Source organism: Prenolepis imparis, unplaced genomic scaffold, assembly GCF_030444845.1.
Source record: "Prenolepis imparis isolate NDT839.2.m4 unplaced genomic scaffold, iyPreImpa1.0 SCAF_2, whole genome shotgun sequence".
NCBI lineage: Eukaryota > Metazoa > Arthropoda > Insecta > Hymenoptera > Formicidae > Prenolepis > Prenolepis imparis.
The window spans coordinates 23820602-23835436 of NW_028141160.1; the positions used below are offsets into that span (position 1 = coordinate 23820602).

General features: G+C 38.6%; 1 protein-coding gene across 1 annotated transcript in view; it reads right to left on the bottom strand.

The window, feature by feature from the left end:
• The window catches only part of Rpb8 (DNA-directed RNA polymerases I, II, and III subunit Rpb8), a 57446-nt gene that overhangs the window by 39596 nt on the left and 3015 nt on the right, over positions 1–14835 (bottom strand). The gene's annotated exons all lie outside the window — the stretch shown is intronic.

Genomic DNA, 14835 nt, shown 5'->3' on the forward strand with positions numbered 1-14835 from the left:
GAAAGGATTTTATCCTTTCGCCCTGTTCTCGCTCTCGTCTGTGGTTACCTTGCTCGGGTGAGCTATTCAAATTCTTTTTTCTACGTGCTCCATTCTTTCCCACCCTTGTAAGCTTTCTAGTTTGTTGTAGAGCGTTCGCGTGAAAACGCGATTCGAGTTTCAATCCGGCGATATCGTCGATTGGCATTCAATGTCGCTTTTTAAAGTTAAAGATTGCTTTCTCTCGACTTCCTTTAGAACCATAGACTTTTTTATTTTTGCATCGATAAGCACGTTTTTCTCTATAAAAAGCTTAGAATTATAAAGGGACAAAACGACAGCTTACGTTTGTGTGTTGTACAAATAAAAAACGCGCCGACAACGAATTAAATTCTCATGGGATTTTCTTTTTTCACGTCGCGTTAAAACTCCGACGTCCGATAACTTTCTCTCCCGTACCTCTTATTACTTTGAAAGTACTCGTTCGCGTCCGAAATATTGCCTTATTTTCGTCCGTGATTGATTCCTATAGTGTGGAGCGTGTGAAACCTGTAGATTTTTGTACGATAGGTATTATTTTGTCCGCGTTTAATTACAGATCATTTAATGATTGTTGATAAAAGCCGTCGATCGAAATGAGGGAAGGTAGAGGGATGTTATTTTCAGCCATAAGCGAATCGAGAAAAAAGTATCGTAAAGTATGTAACGCTCATTACTTTTCAAATTTAATTGCATATGTTACGCATTACATGCGCCGTTCACGACACGCTAATGTCTCGCGGCATATTAATACCATTTAGTGAGATCATGTTTCAAAACAATGTTATTTTTAATGCGTCAAATATTGAAAAAAAAATTTCTAGCTTTGGAACTATTACTGAAAAATATTTAAAACTTATAAATTTAAAATATGTATGACATTTCTGATAACATATTGATTTCTCAAGTAATCTACACTATCGATTTAATAATCCAAAACAATGTTATTTCTTTTCTTTATTTTTTTGATTATGTAAAGTAGCAAATATTTATTTACGTTTCAAAAAATGAATAAATAAAATTGTTTCTATAGTTTGCATATATTCTATAGTTTTTCAATCGGATTAAAATTGTAAAAGACTTTTATAAATATGATGGCGGAATCATCGCGCGCACGATGAGTCAACCCGGATCATTATTAGCAGTTTTTGTTCTGGATAATCGATCGCGGTTTTAATTTAACACCCTTTGCCACGCCATTCGGTCGTTTTCCGAGCTCCATTAAAGCGCTCCATGAATTGCATCGAAAATACACCTAAGGCTGCTATACTTAGGACTGAGTAGAACAAGCAACATGGTCACAACGAGTGAGCCCGTGAATTATTCAAGAAAAGTAGATAGAGAGGGTATGTGTATATGCATGTAAAGCGTGTGAAGAAAGTCATTAGAGAGTTTTTGCATTACAGAACTTTGAAAACAAGAAACTCGCCGTTTGATACACGACACGTATGCTATTATCGGTTCACCCGAGTTTGACGTTAATGGTATCCGACGCATCAATCGCGAAAATTCTTTAAAGTTACGTGATGAAGCATAAAGTCGTTATCGATCACGTTCGACGTTGTTTGCGTTGAAAAAATTGTTTTTAAGCGTCTTACACGGCTAAAGTATATAATGCTTTTACAGTAAAGAGTTTTAGTTCATCGCTTTGATTTAATAAAAAATTATCCCTGTTCCGAGGGAAAAAGAAAGATAAGTTACTTAAAAAATTATTAGAGGGTTATATTAAAAATTTCAGGATCGGATCTAAAAATGCACACATGTGTCCCAATATATTCAAGAATGTCTGAAAATGTTCCAAATATTCAACAAAGGCAAAATACGAATAGAAAAAAGAAAGTAGAAGAGTACAATAGAGATTCTATATTTTTCCTTCTTATTTTTCTTTCGAAATCTCTCGACAAATTGAATCGAAATTAAATCAAAGAATTCACGAATTGAAAAGTAAGGCTGGTCCGAAATATGTACATATATTTCGCTAAACTACCTCGAGTGTCTTATTCAAAGCAGCGGCACATTAAAAAAGATATACGGCAAATTATTAGTATTAACCAAGATATAAATAAATTTACCGATAAAGAGTCCTGAGAAAAGGCAAAATCATATAGAGGGTAGACAACAGATAATTAAACGTTTACGTTCCGCGTCGAGGCAAAAATTAAATTTAAGCCGTTAATAAAGCGACAAGAAGAGAGAGGGATGAATCTCGAGGCGGGCGAGGGGAGGAAGGACCGAGCTAAAGCGAAAGGGGTTGGCAGGAACAGCGTGAGGGAGCAGGAAAGGGGGAAGGGGGAGGAGGGTGACATGCGTGGGCTGGCTTCGACGCGGGGGTTTCCCAACTGCGCAGTATCGCTATCCGTTATCGACCGGTTCGCAAGCGCTATAAATACTGGGCACCACACAGGCTCTTACTACCCCCTATATAGTCCTTCCCTTCCCCCTTCGTTATCCTATAGTCCACCCTCGTTCGACCACCCACGTATATATTCCTTCAACTTCTCTCCCCCCTTCATCCCTCACGCGACTAAACCACCCTCCCTCTGTTTATCATAGTTCTCTCTGTCTCTCGTCATTCTCCCTCTCTTCCCTTCCTCTCCCCTCAAGCCCTCCCACCCGTTCGCTCTCCCTCTCAACTAGCGAGGGGTGGAAAACCTTGACCTTCAAAAGAGCGTCAGAGGGCGAACATGGCGCTCTTTCCACCCTCTCTCGCGGCACTCCCCTTCCCGTCCACTTCCTCTTCTCCCTCCCCACGATCCCGCCACTCGCTATCCGTCCCGGCTCCGTCTTTTTTACTGCCACTTTCAAACTATGGCGGTGGTCTGGCTCTTTGTTTCTTTCTCTCTTTCTCTCTCGTTTTCTGCAGCAAGTAAAATTACATCGCCGTTTCTTTGCTATTCCGTTAGTCGTATGAGTGGCTCTCGTCTATCACCATTTCGATTATATTGCTGTACCGCGTATTATAAGAATTCTTCCGTTTATTAGTGTACTCGAGAGAAGAGCCGCCCACAGAACGCCTGCGGTATTAGGTTTTCGTAGATCTTACAATGAGCGCATATCAGTTTACTGAATTTATACTAAATACTTTTTGTCTCTATAGTATTGATTTACAATTTTTTGACTTTCATTTCATTGCCAAGCAACTATTGTATTTTTCTTTTCGCGTTTCTCAAGTTTCTCAGTTTTTACACAAGTTTATTATCCAAGTTCATTAATGATCCACTAATTGCGATTATTTGCGAATCTTGAGGATCTCAAATATTGAAATGATTGAATAAATTGTATCGTAATTATGTTAGAGAATACGATGAGAAAAATACTTGATTTTACTCGACAAAAATGACTTGTGCTCTTCGCGAAATGAAAATTTACGATCGGCCTCGTGACCCAATCGCACGTGCCTTTTTGGTGGTAAAGAAGAGTTATACGTCTGTCGAGTCGTAAAATACACCGCAGGCAATTCCTTTGAGAGAAACCGAGGAATTTTCTTCATTCGCGTTGTATCACGAGGATGGATTTTTCGTTTGACGATCGTTAATAAGACATTGCTCATCGCACATGGACGATTCAGAAAGAGTCGACGGCGAGAATATCAATGACTTGGGAAACGCGAGGAATGTCGAAGTAGATGCTACTTGAATTTGTTAGAATTTATCAAAACAAAATGTGAGGTGCGCAATGTTGCGAGAAAACAGATCGGGGAGAAAGAGAGAGAAACGGCATGTCAATAATTTATACAAAATAATCAAACTATTCCGTCATAAATTATGTACGATATAAATAAATAAAAGATATAGTACTTATAACCATGATGCAAACAAACAATTTATAAATTTAATTGATAATTGAAAAATTCTATGCGAATAATGACATTTCGTAGGAATTTTGTAAGATACATTGTTACAATTAATAAAAGTTATTTGTCTGATCAAATATTTTTGATTATATATTCACACAATGACAGTAAATAAATAGTAAAAAAAATTATAAGACGGAAATTTTTGCATTTCTTATAGTTTGACACGTAATACATTAGAGAATCGACAGAGTATTTACTGTTCTACCGGAGACAAAGAGACGGTCCGAGAATCTCAAAATCACGATATTTCGAAGCGTTGCGCAATCCTCTTCCTTCTTTTCCTCCTCCTCCTTCGTCTTCCTCGGTTTGTCAGCTGGTCTCAAGGTCGACCGCCTGAGGGAACGATCTCGGACACAGTGGGGACCGGTCTTTCGAATCGCGCCACGTGCAGAGAAAAAATGTAGCTAAAACGACGCTCGCGATTATGTCATGTCTCTACGGCTTAGCTCGGTCGTTTCGACCGATCGAAATGGACAGGATCATTCGCGACGGTTTTTACGTGTTTCTTTTTATTTAACCGATATAATTATGCGAGAATTATCGTTACTAACATAAGCTAGAGAGCTTAATCAATCAAAAGTTTCGAGAATTAATGGATAAAAATGCTCCCAAAATAGAGAAAAATTATCGAATAGAGCATTCATTAACATTAAAACTTTGAGAAATTGATAAATTGTTTAGTAATAATTTACAATAATTGAATGGTATAAATGAGAGTTTCGCTAGAATTCATTTTTATCATTTCCAAGTTCTAAAAAAAATATGTGTGACATATCTACAGAATCGATCAAACATCTCTTTTGATAAGTTTCTCAATTTTAATTCTTGATTAGAGTTTAGCTTATGAGCGGCTCATGTACATTACGAGCCCCACTTATTTATTTATTATTTTGAATATGTAATGTGTCGTGTAAGTTTCAGCAATTAAAAGCTCGTTTATTTGCCAATATTTCAAAGTATAGAAGCTTGACGTCGTGCAAAATTAAAAATTACTGCGGTTATATTTGCTATTTATATATTGTTGGGACATTTTAATTGTTTTAATTTAAAACGATTAGTTGAGAGTTGGAAAAAAAAAAATTTCCTTTGATCCTCGTAATATATCGAGTCTTGAGAAAAGAGACGCGCGACGATCGCGATTTAATCGACGACCCTTCGACCTTCCCCGGCGCGAATCCGTAAAAGATAGGCGCAGCGGGACTATTAAGCAGCACATCCGCCGATATTCTGTTATCGACATACATACATACACCCTCGCGAGATGAACGAGCCCGGCCACCTGATTGGCATCCGTAGAAATCGCGTCACACCGTTAATCAATACATGCTCGCGAGCCGCAGAGAATTTATGCCGGAATTTAATTGCGTATTAAAATTTTATATATATTCGCAGAATTTGCTCCGAACCTCTCACCTCTCACCTTCTCGCAGATCTCGAACAAATTTCGTTTGTAGAAGTATAATTCAATTAAAAATAGGAATGAGATAAAGTTTTTGCTTGATCAATAATAATAAATAATTGATTCGTATAATCTACTATTTTGTACTTTAGATTTCGAATGACATTTAAATTAGCTGAAAACGATTAAGTTTTTAGAGAGTAATGTATATGTGCTTGAAATTAAAAATTTGTATAAATAAATTATTCTTTTCACAAATTATTACACTATATTAATATAGTAATGCTAAATAAATTTGCAATAAAATTAAGTAGAAGCAAATTCGTTCAATGCAAATTTCTGCTTTGCGATTTCATAATATTATGATATTAAATATTATAAATGTATAATAAAATAAATCATAAATATTGTAATTATAGTATATATGGGGTCATAAGTATATCAAATTTTTTTTTATACAAAAGACATTCGTTATTTGTCGGAATTATCTATGTCGCAAGAAAGAAACTCTGGCACTTTTCGTTCGGTATTACGTCCGTATAAATAATGTCAAGTGCGCGTCGGCGGATCGCGTGAATAGATAACCGGCAGACACGCGTGTGACTCAGAAACGCAAATAAGGAAGAAAACATTCTCGTCCGACTACCATCATCACAACCACGAACTGTCTCGCAAGAAAAACAACAACCTTTACCGATAGTCCGTATCAGTTTCGTAATTCTCAAACTTTATTTAGAAGCGTGAACAAGTAAATGCTCCGCATTGCTCCTTCAAAGAGAAATAATTACACAAATGCACATACTTGTGGATCATTTGTCATGGAAAATTTATAACATTCAATAGCATAATAATTCGCGATGAAAGTAATTAATATTGTTTCGTGCCTCAAAAAATATACCTATATAAAAAAAATATTGATATATTAAATGAAACATTTATATAGGTATATTTTATTTCTAAATCACGAAATAATAATATCAAATATTCTCTGTTATATAGAACTTATTATAAACTAAAAGTAAAGGCTCGAGCTGTGTTGATATATTTTCGTTAATATAAGATTCGATTCGCACAGCTTTTTAAGACCATATCCAATCTGCGCGCGCGCATGTATCATGATGTTCTATTCACATAACTGCGTAGCTCCGCCTATTCAGCGTATTTATGATTCAAAAGAACGTGGCATTCGAGCTCTTGGACTATCGAGGATATATCGTTACCAAATTCGTCAGATATAAAATTTTAACTTTTTCTAAAGTATTTGCATTTTGAGAAAATTTGTTCCTAATTTATTCTTTTATATATATATGCGTAGCGTATATATATATATCTTTTATTCCAGTTTTGTATAAATATTATTCTTATAAAATTTAACAAAAATTTTATAAAGGAAGGTCATTTTAGACCTTCCTTATTTATTTTAATCATGTATACAGAGTGTCGAGTGCAACTTCACATGCAATGCATTATCAAATCCATCATAACTTGACATGCTCCATATTTCATCGTGTCACTATTAATGAGAATACTTCCCCACTTTTTTTTTTTTTTTTACTATTTTTACATCCTTAATATCTGACTCATGATAAATGCAAATTTGTGTAAAATTAATACAGAATATTTTTTCATTAGTACTCTATATATGTAACTCTGTATAAAACACTTCTTATATTATAATTAAAATTAAGCAGAAAGTGCTCGTATATGAATTGATTACCAACTTTTATATACACATATATATAACGATTTAATTAATATATTATGATTAATCAAGAGGTACAAGATAAACAAGATACATTGCAACATAAGTGATTTAAAAAAATTGAATAAATTTTGCCGATAATTATGCAGAATAATATGCACGAATAAACGTTGATTGAATCACGGAAAGAAAGAAATTACATTATTAGAATATTAATAGACGAATAAAATAAATGTAAAAAAAACCGCAGAGCAATACTCACGGTGTATGCGTTAGTCGGAGACCATCGCGTAGATCGTTGATGGATGAGACGCGCGTCGTATATCCGCCGCAAGACATCCCGTGATTCTCTCCACACGCTCCGTTCTTTTTCGCACGCACACACGCACGCAGACGCGACCGGAGAGAACGAACCGGAGAGGCAGTGCCGGTTGTATTTGGCGACCAGGCGCCACTCGCTCACGCACGCGGGGAGGGAGCGTTCTCGAAAATGCATCGAGGATGCAGGAGAAACGGAGACAGCGGAATAGGAAAACGAAGAAAAGAGAGCGAAAGTCGCGAAGAATATAATGGACGAGATATTCGGGGCGAGAAAGCTTGGCTCGCGATCGAGAGAAGGTTGCCGGCTGCCGCCTTGGCACTGACAGTGGCCCTCGCGCCTAGCAACACCGAACGCCAAACTGAAGGCACAGCCGGCTACCCTACCTCCCTCCCCACCGTTCCTCTCCCCCGTTCGTCCTACTCACCGATCCGCGAGCGTCCTCCACCGCGCGCGCTTAACTCTCGCGCGCTCTCTCCCTCGCTATTGTCGTGCGAACTTGACGCTCCTTATCTGGCTTATTGCGCTCGCTCGCTCTCGCCAAATCTTGTCCGCGTATTCCGGAACAACGTACGCTTTCTCCCTTCGGCGGCTCCCACGACGCGCGTTTGCCTTCCCGATTTACGCGTCGTTAGTTTGTACAATATTGCGATACGTACGTATATACTTTTCGACTTATCGGTCAGTTTTTCTCGCCGCGATTCGCACGTTACCTCGACACTGGCGACGAGGCTCGACCGCGGTGCCGGCTATGCGCGCGCTATGTGGCTCGCGGCCGTGCGCGCCGATTGGTCGAGCCGTGCCGGCGCGGCCAATCGCGACCTCGCGTATTCACCTACTCTCGACGAGCGCACCCGGCACCCGCCGTTCGCTTCACGCCGCTGCGGGCTGCTGCTACGATGGTGAAAAAAAAAATTGGTTCGCCGCCTGGCGCGATCGCGACGATGCTGCGGAGGTCCCGAGACCGCGAGTCCTACCCTTCGTCGTACGTCATGCGATAAGATTTTCTCCAGAGTCCTCCGACACACGCGTTGTAAAAATCTCAATGATATAATCTGTCGATTCGGAACCACACGATTGCGATGTGCGAATGGACTGCGTAAGAATAAAGATTTTGGCTTGAAAAACATTAGCCATCTCACAATCAGTGACGTATTTAGGATTTTGTTTCGGAAGGGTTGGAGCTCTCTGGCCGAGCAATTATTCGTTTTATTTGCTTAATAAAACAGTATTCGCTCTGTAAGTGCGAAAATGCTGACAACTTGATCGATTATTACCTCGAGCTCGGAGGGGAAGGGTTGCCGGGCTTCAACCCCTCCCCCCATAAATAAGTCACAAGTTTGCTAATTATCAAATGAAAATTATGATCGTGCTGTCAGAATTGCTCACATGGTATATGTATTAATCAACGCAGCATATTTTATCCTATGTATTGGCATTGGATTAGATTATAGAGGTGATACACCGACGATAGAAATCCACATTCAAGTACGCGCAAGCGGTCGATTCGGATTTTGGAATAATAACGTTGTCTCTTAGCGTTAATAACGATCTCACGATTCCACGTCGCGTCGCGCGGCATGTTGCATTTTATCGCGCATAAACGTCCAGCTAATCTCCATACGGTTACTGCCTCGTTTCATGCCGTTACTTCGATAACGGCATCGATTCGGCTCGCCATCGAGTCCGATCTTGTTAAGCCGATCGCGCGCGCAAAGTTACATAAAAGTATATATAATATAAGCGTCTCGATCAATAAGACATAGGGCGTAAGAGTCCCGCTCTGGATATTACGATATTAGTCCTCTTTGCTCATATATGGGATTATACTGACTTTTATTTGCCTTCTTTCTCTATTTAAATTTCGACCTTTAACATGATGGGAAGCTACATTTCATTAACGAGAATGTCGAGACATTAATATTTATGAGCTGTTGTAAACAAAATGCTTTTCGCAAATTAACTTTTGAGGCAAAAATAATTACTCGATGTTTCAATCTGACGCTAATTTCAACAGAAATTTAATTTAAAGTTTAATCATTAAGATTGATATCAGTATTATAATTAATCTTTTTTCTCACTCGAGGAAAAATTGATTCTAGGTTTCGCGCGAGAAATGTAACGCTAGAAATAATAATTTGTCTATTTTTCATTCATGCTCGAGACACGTATCGTATATTCCGAAAATTTGAAAAGAACGTTTACATAAGATTATGTAAGATGCAGGTAAATAAGGGAAACAGGAAAGACTTGAGACGGATACAGCGGGACATTATATCCATTTAATCTGATAAACGACGTTGAGAGCTAAATAAACCGCCGAATAAATGCGAAGAAGCCGAGTATTCGTCTTTGGTGCACACAATCTCGTTTCCTTTCCTCCTTTTTCCCGTCACCCTGACCCACTTGCATATACGTCATCGCTGGGACAAGGAGAAAAGGAGGCAGGAACGCGAAGGAACACGAGTCGAATGAAATGAAGAACGAACGCTGAACGAACGCGGAACGAACGCGGAACAAACGGCGAACACATACATATGCGAACTTTCGTTTCTTTTCGTCGATATTTTCTCCAAGAGAAATGAGAGATAGCACGCGCGGTCTCCTGAATATTTATCCCGATAATAGGCGAAAAGGACGAGTAACCTTGTATAAGATATGCATTAAAATGTGTTTAAAAATGGGTACGTATTTTATGTACCTATGTTGCTCATGAAACTCAAGTCAATCCTTTTTTATTTTAATTGTGTATTTATTTTTTTATATCAAAAGCGAAAGTGCAACGCAATTGCGATACATTGACGGCTAGTCAGAGTGCTACTGTTAGTCGATTTATGCAAAAAAATAATCTAAGGTGTAATGATAAAAATAATGCCGAGGAGCTTCATAAGCGCCTGGAAAATGTGATTCTCTGGAGATAATTCCTTTATGCATTTTATTATATATATTACGATAAGCTCCGGACTGCGGAGATTCAGCCGTTTAATTATTTAGCGGCACTTATACGTTTAATTGGATCGTTAAAGAAACTATTAGACGCGCGGTTAAATCGCCGCCCCGGCGCGACGCTTCAAGTACCCCCTCGAAATGAATTTCCAAGATGTCTACGTCTATATAATAGCTATTGTGATACTTGGACATCTCTGACACGAGAATATGGAGAGAGAGAGGGACCGTATTTTAACTTCAGTATTAATTAAACTCGGTATATAAACATATATTTGGAAAGCCCGATCGATTTGAAAGCTCTCTCAAATTGAATAAATTATCGGTGTATTGCGAAATATAATACGGGAATTATACGTATACGCATTACATATTATTATATATAAGATGGAAAATATTATTATGGGAAGTTATTAAAAATATTATGTTAATAGAGATCTGACAAACCTGTATCGTTAATTTGAATATGTATTCAAAATAACTTTTAGTTATTGTTCGCATCTGCTTAATTTTTGCATCTTGCACAATTTTTTGTAATCTAGCGAAATATGCTGAATATATTATACTTATTGTTGCGTTACAATATATTGTAGGCGTTTATGTCAGAGATCGCAGTTATAAATACATAAGAAATGTAGTCTCACTGCCTCAGCCGTGAAAAAATTAAAGGAGTTTCCGCTTCTTTGACTTCTTAGAATAGCGTGCATTTTTTTTCGTTACTCGATAATAATTTCGTCGAATCTCATTCAGATTTCATCACTTCGCTTTATATAGACTCACTCGCTTCTTCCGTCTTTCATAAAAGTCGTCCTATTTTATACTTTACATGAAGCATTTTTTTTACAAAAAATTCTTTTACAAAAGATCTTTTTTTTCGCCTTTTTGCGTCGCATTTTTCAATGACGAAAATTCGCGACAAAATAACGCGAGTTTAATAACTGCATATTTCATAAAACGGCCAACACATATCTGAAGATTAATATTTGCGTCGATACGGCAAACTCTCTCATTGCGCAATTGCACCCCCAGCAAATGTAAACATATATAACGTGTAGAGGCGGGATAAAATGTATAATAATTAAACGTCTTTGATGTCTTTTTAGGCATCTGATTGCGCTACTACTTTATAGCTTAAATAATGCAATGTACAAATACAGAAACTCTCTTTGTCTCGATGCATGAAAAACTAAATAAATAAATGTACTAGTAATTCTTTTCTTTTTCGAGACATAAGCAAGGCTTTTAATAATTTTACGTATTTAAAACTGCTTAAACTTTAAAAACTGCGATCTTTGTGAATTCGTTGGTAGAATTCGGTTGCGTTGTGCGTGCACGTGACGAATTTCTCGATCTAAAAATAACGTCGAGAAACATACGTCGGGAGCACACGTTTCTTGGAGAAGAACGAGGAAATTATTATCGTCTGCCAACGATTTGCTTGAACTTGCTGAGCAAATTATTCTATAATATTATTGACAATCAAAACAGAAAGGATGACTTAACGCGAAATCTATTTGTGTAACAAGAGTAACTTGTAATAACCACATTTATCCATTCAACTATTACTCAACTCATATAATTAATTCTCAGACTTTATGACTAGCCTACATTTTAAAAATAATCGTAAATTTTTTACTGCAAATTTTCAATCGCATGGTTCAGCCTGGTTATCTGATTTCGTTTGACCGATCGCTATAAGATATTTCGTGCAAGATGACTGATCGCCATCGTTTATTCATCCGCCAATTATAAAAATGAGATGAGATAAGTCCAATCGGTATAAATACATATATGTGGGAATCTCTCTGAGCGATCGTTCGCTCTAACGATCACTTCGAGACAGAATTCGAGCGAAAAAGGATAAACGGCAAAGCCAAGGACCTGATTACACCTTGGGATCTCTCTCCACGTGGACTCCTTCTCTAGACAATAAAATTTAAAAACCAACTCGCAGCTTGTACCTCTCCCTGTATCATCTATTACACGAGCTTATTATAGCTTTAAAATGTAGAATGTAAATGAGGTCTTTTTTTCTTATCTTTTGATCAAGTAATTATAAATTTTAAATATTTAAAGCAGAGAGAAGGATCATATTTCATCGATTGTTATTGCAAGAAGCTGCTTGAAATAATATTCGTTTAACAATGATAATTAAAATCGTGCAAAATTATATTGCAAAGCTTCTTTCAGGCGATATTTGTGGTTTGTTTATGATAATGTTAAAACAATATTTATTTTAATAAGACGGGAGGCGAAGTCCGCAAAGAGAGACGTTACAGCTTACTTATCTCGTTTAATTTTCGTTTAATATTAATATGTAAAGATGGTTTTGTGCGCTTTTCGCCTCTCTACAACCGCGAAACGGGAGTTTCGCGCGACACAAAGTCAGTCGCGAGGAAAGCTCGCGAGAGATGAAGAAATAAAGATGCTTCTCTCCACGTCAGCCGGCGGATGGACGAGTCCAAGCGCTAACGCGCATACGAGAAAAGAATAATAAAAGAGGGAAGAGACGGAAAGAGAAAAACGGAGAACGCTCGTCCTCGCTCTACGACTCGATCCGCGAAAGAGAGGCCGAGAACAAAACGCGGTAGATAGGTATATAAGGTAGCTGGAGGGAGAAAGAGTTGGGAAAGGAGGGAAAGAGAGAGACTGAGTATATATCCAGGCGCTCCCTTCTGAGATGACATCCCCCCGCGACCTTAGAACTGAGGCTGACCTTGACCGTGTCAATCCCCACCAGGACGGCTCTTACGCGTCCCGGCTGCTCCACAGCTCTCCGCGCGCGCAGCACCATCCACCCCTCTTACTCCAGCAACACAGACGCGTCATGTTACGCGAATGCCGTGTTGCTCGGCGCTGCTGCTGCTGCGGCTGCGGGCATCCTTGCTGCATCGACCGGTCGCAAGCGAGCACCCGGTTCTATCCCTCTCTTTCAAAAAGGGAGACGGAGAGCGCGAGGAGAGATTCCCCTCTCACCCTCCCGTCCACCCATCCCTTTACTCGCAGCATTCTCGTTTTGCGACGCTCGCTCGTCAGCCAACGATTGGGCACTACCCAATTTATCGAGTCCGAAATTCACAATCGCACGCGGAGAAGAGCGCGCTCGCCGGTCGATATACGGCATACGGCCATGTATGTACGGTTGTATGGTGATGCGATAACGTACTTTATCGAACGCGTGATGAAAGGTGACGCGGAGAGAGAAAGAGAGAGGATGGAGCGAAAGGAGCACCCTGGACTCCTGGACTCTCTATACGCGCGCATAACAGACTTATCGCTGATAATCTGGGTTATCTAAATCGGAAACAAACAATCCTCGATTCGTATCGCGTTCGAATTTCGTCTTTAATATGTACACAGAAAGAAGAGAGAGAGAGAGAGAGAGAGAGAGAGAGAGAGAGAGAGAGAGAGAGAGAGAGAGAGAGAGAGATATTTGGGACTGTACGAGAAGTTATATGTACGTAGTATTTTTCAATAAAGAAATAATTGTTACCTGTCAGACGCAAAATTCACCATTTCACAATTTTTCTCTCTCGATTATTTACATTGAAAATGATAATTCGTCATCCTCTTTCGTTTCTTCATATTGAAAGCGCTCTCATTTATAATCTAGATATTTACATTCCAGTTCTTTATCGTAATAACAATTCATCACAACGTATCAATGTAGATGGTCACAAATACTTGAGTTTCATAGAAATTTGTAAAGAGATGATAAAAAAATGTAAAAGACATTATTGAAAATTAATACGTATCATAAAATATCCCATGTCAGTCTCTTTCTCTCTCTTGGGAGATATATATCATTTTGTTAAACTGATCGAAATATCTATAACACTCTATAAACATTTAACGAGTAATTGAATTTCATGTAATCTTGTATCGGATCAGGCAACTTTCCTTCGATCAATGTACATCCTCTACTGTGGGTCACTCTAAATACATATATCCATTAGAGAAAAAGCGCCCGGTAGTACGTCGATAATCTTTGTGCGGCAAGGTTGAAAAGGGCGCGGTACACACAGCGAAGACCCAATATATTCCGGCAGAGAATTCGGTCACGGTCGACTCCTTCGATCTACGTCGCTCTGCAAATTCCGTTCTCCCGTGGTCCATGAGCGGGCGAGAGACGTAGAACGGAAAAAGGTCGCGGGCATCGAGGCCGCGAGGTCGTTCGAGACGCGGATATATCGACACCTGTCGCGTACACACATTTAGACATTTTTTCCGGAGCGAGGGAAGCAAAAGGAAGAGAGAGATGAGCGCGAATCTCAAAATCAAATCTGTTTACAGTCTAACTGTGTTCCGCAGAATATACAATCTATAAATTGTTCTTTATATTTATGAATATATTTGTTAACTGTTATTAAGACTCAAAACCAGTAATTTTAAAAAAATATACATATTTTTTTCAACGCGTCTGCCAGAATCGAGAGAGAGAGAGAGAGAGAGAGAGAGAGAGAGAGAGAGAGAGAGAGATCGAAATTATATAAGTTTCAATCATTGTTTACACAACCACAAACTTGAAGAAGAGAAAATAAATTCAGAATATATACCTCAAATTTAAGTATACACACAGAAAAATACGCAAGTAA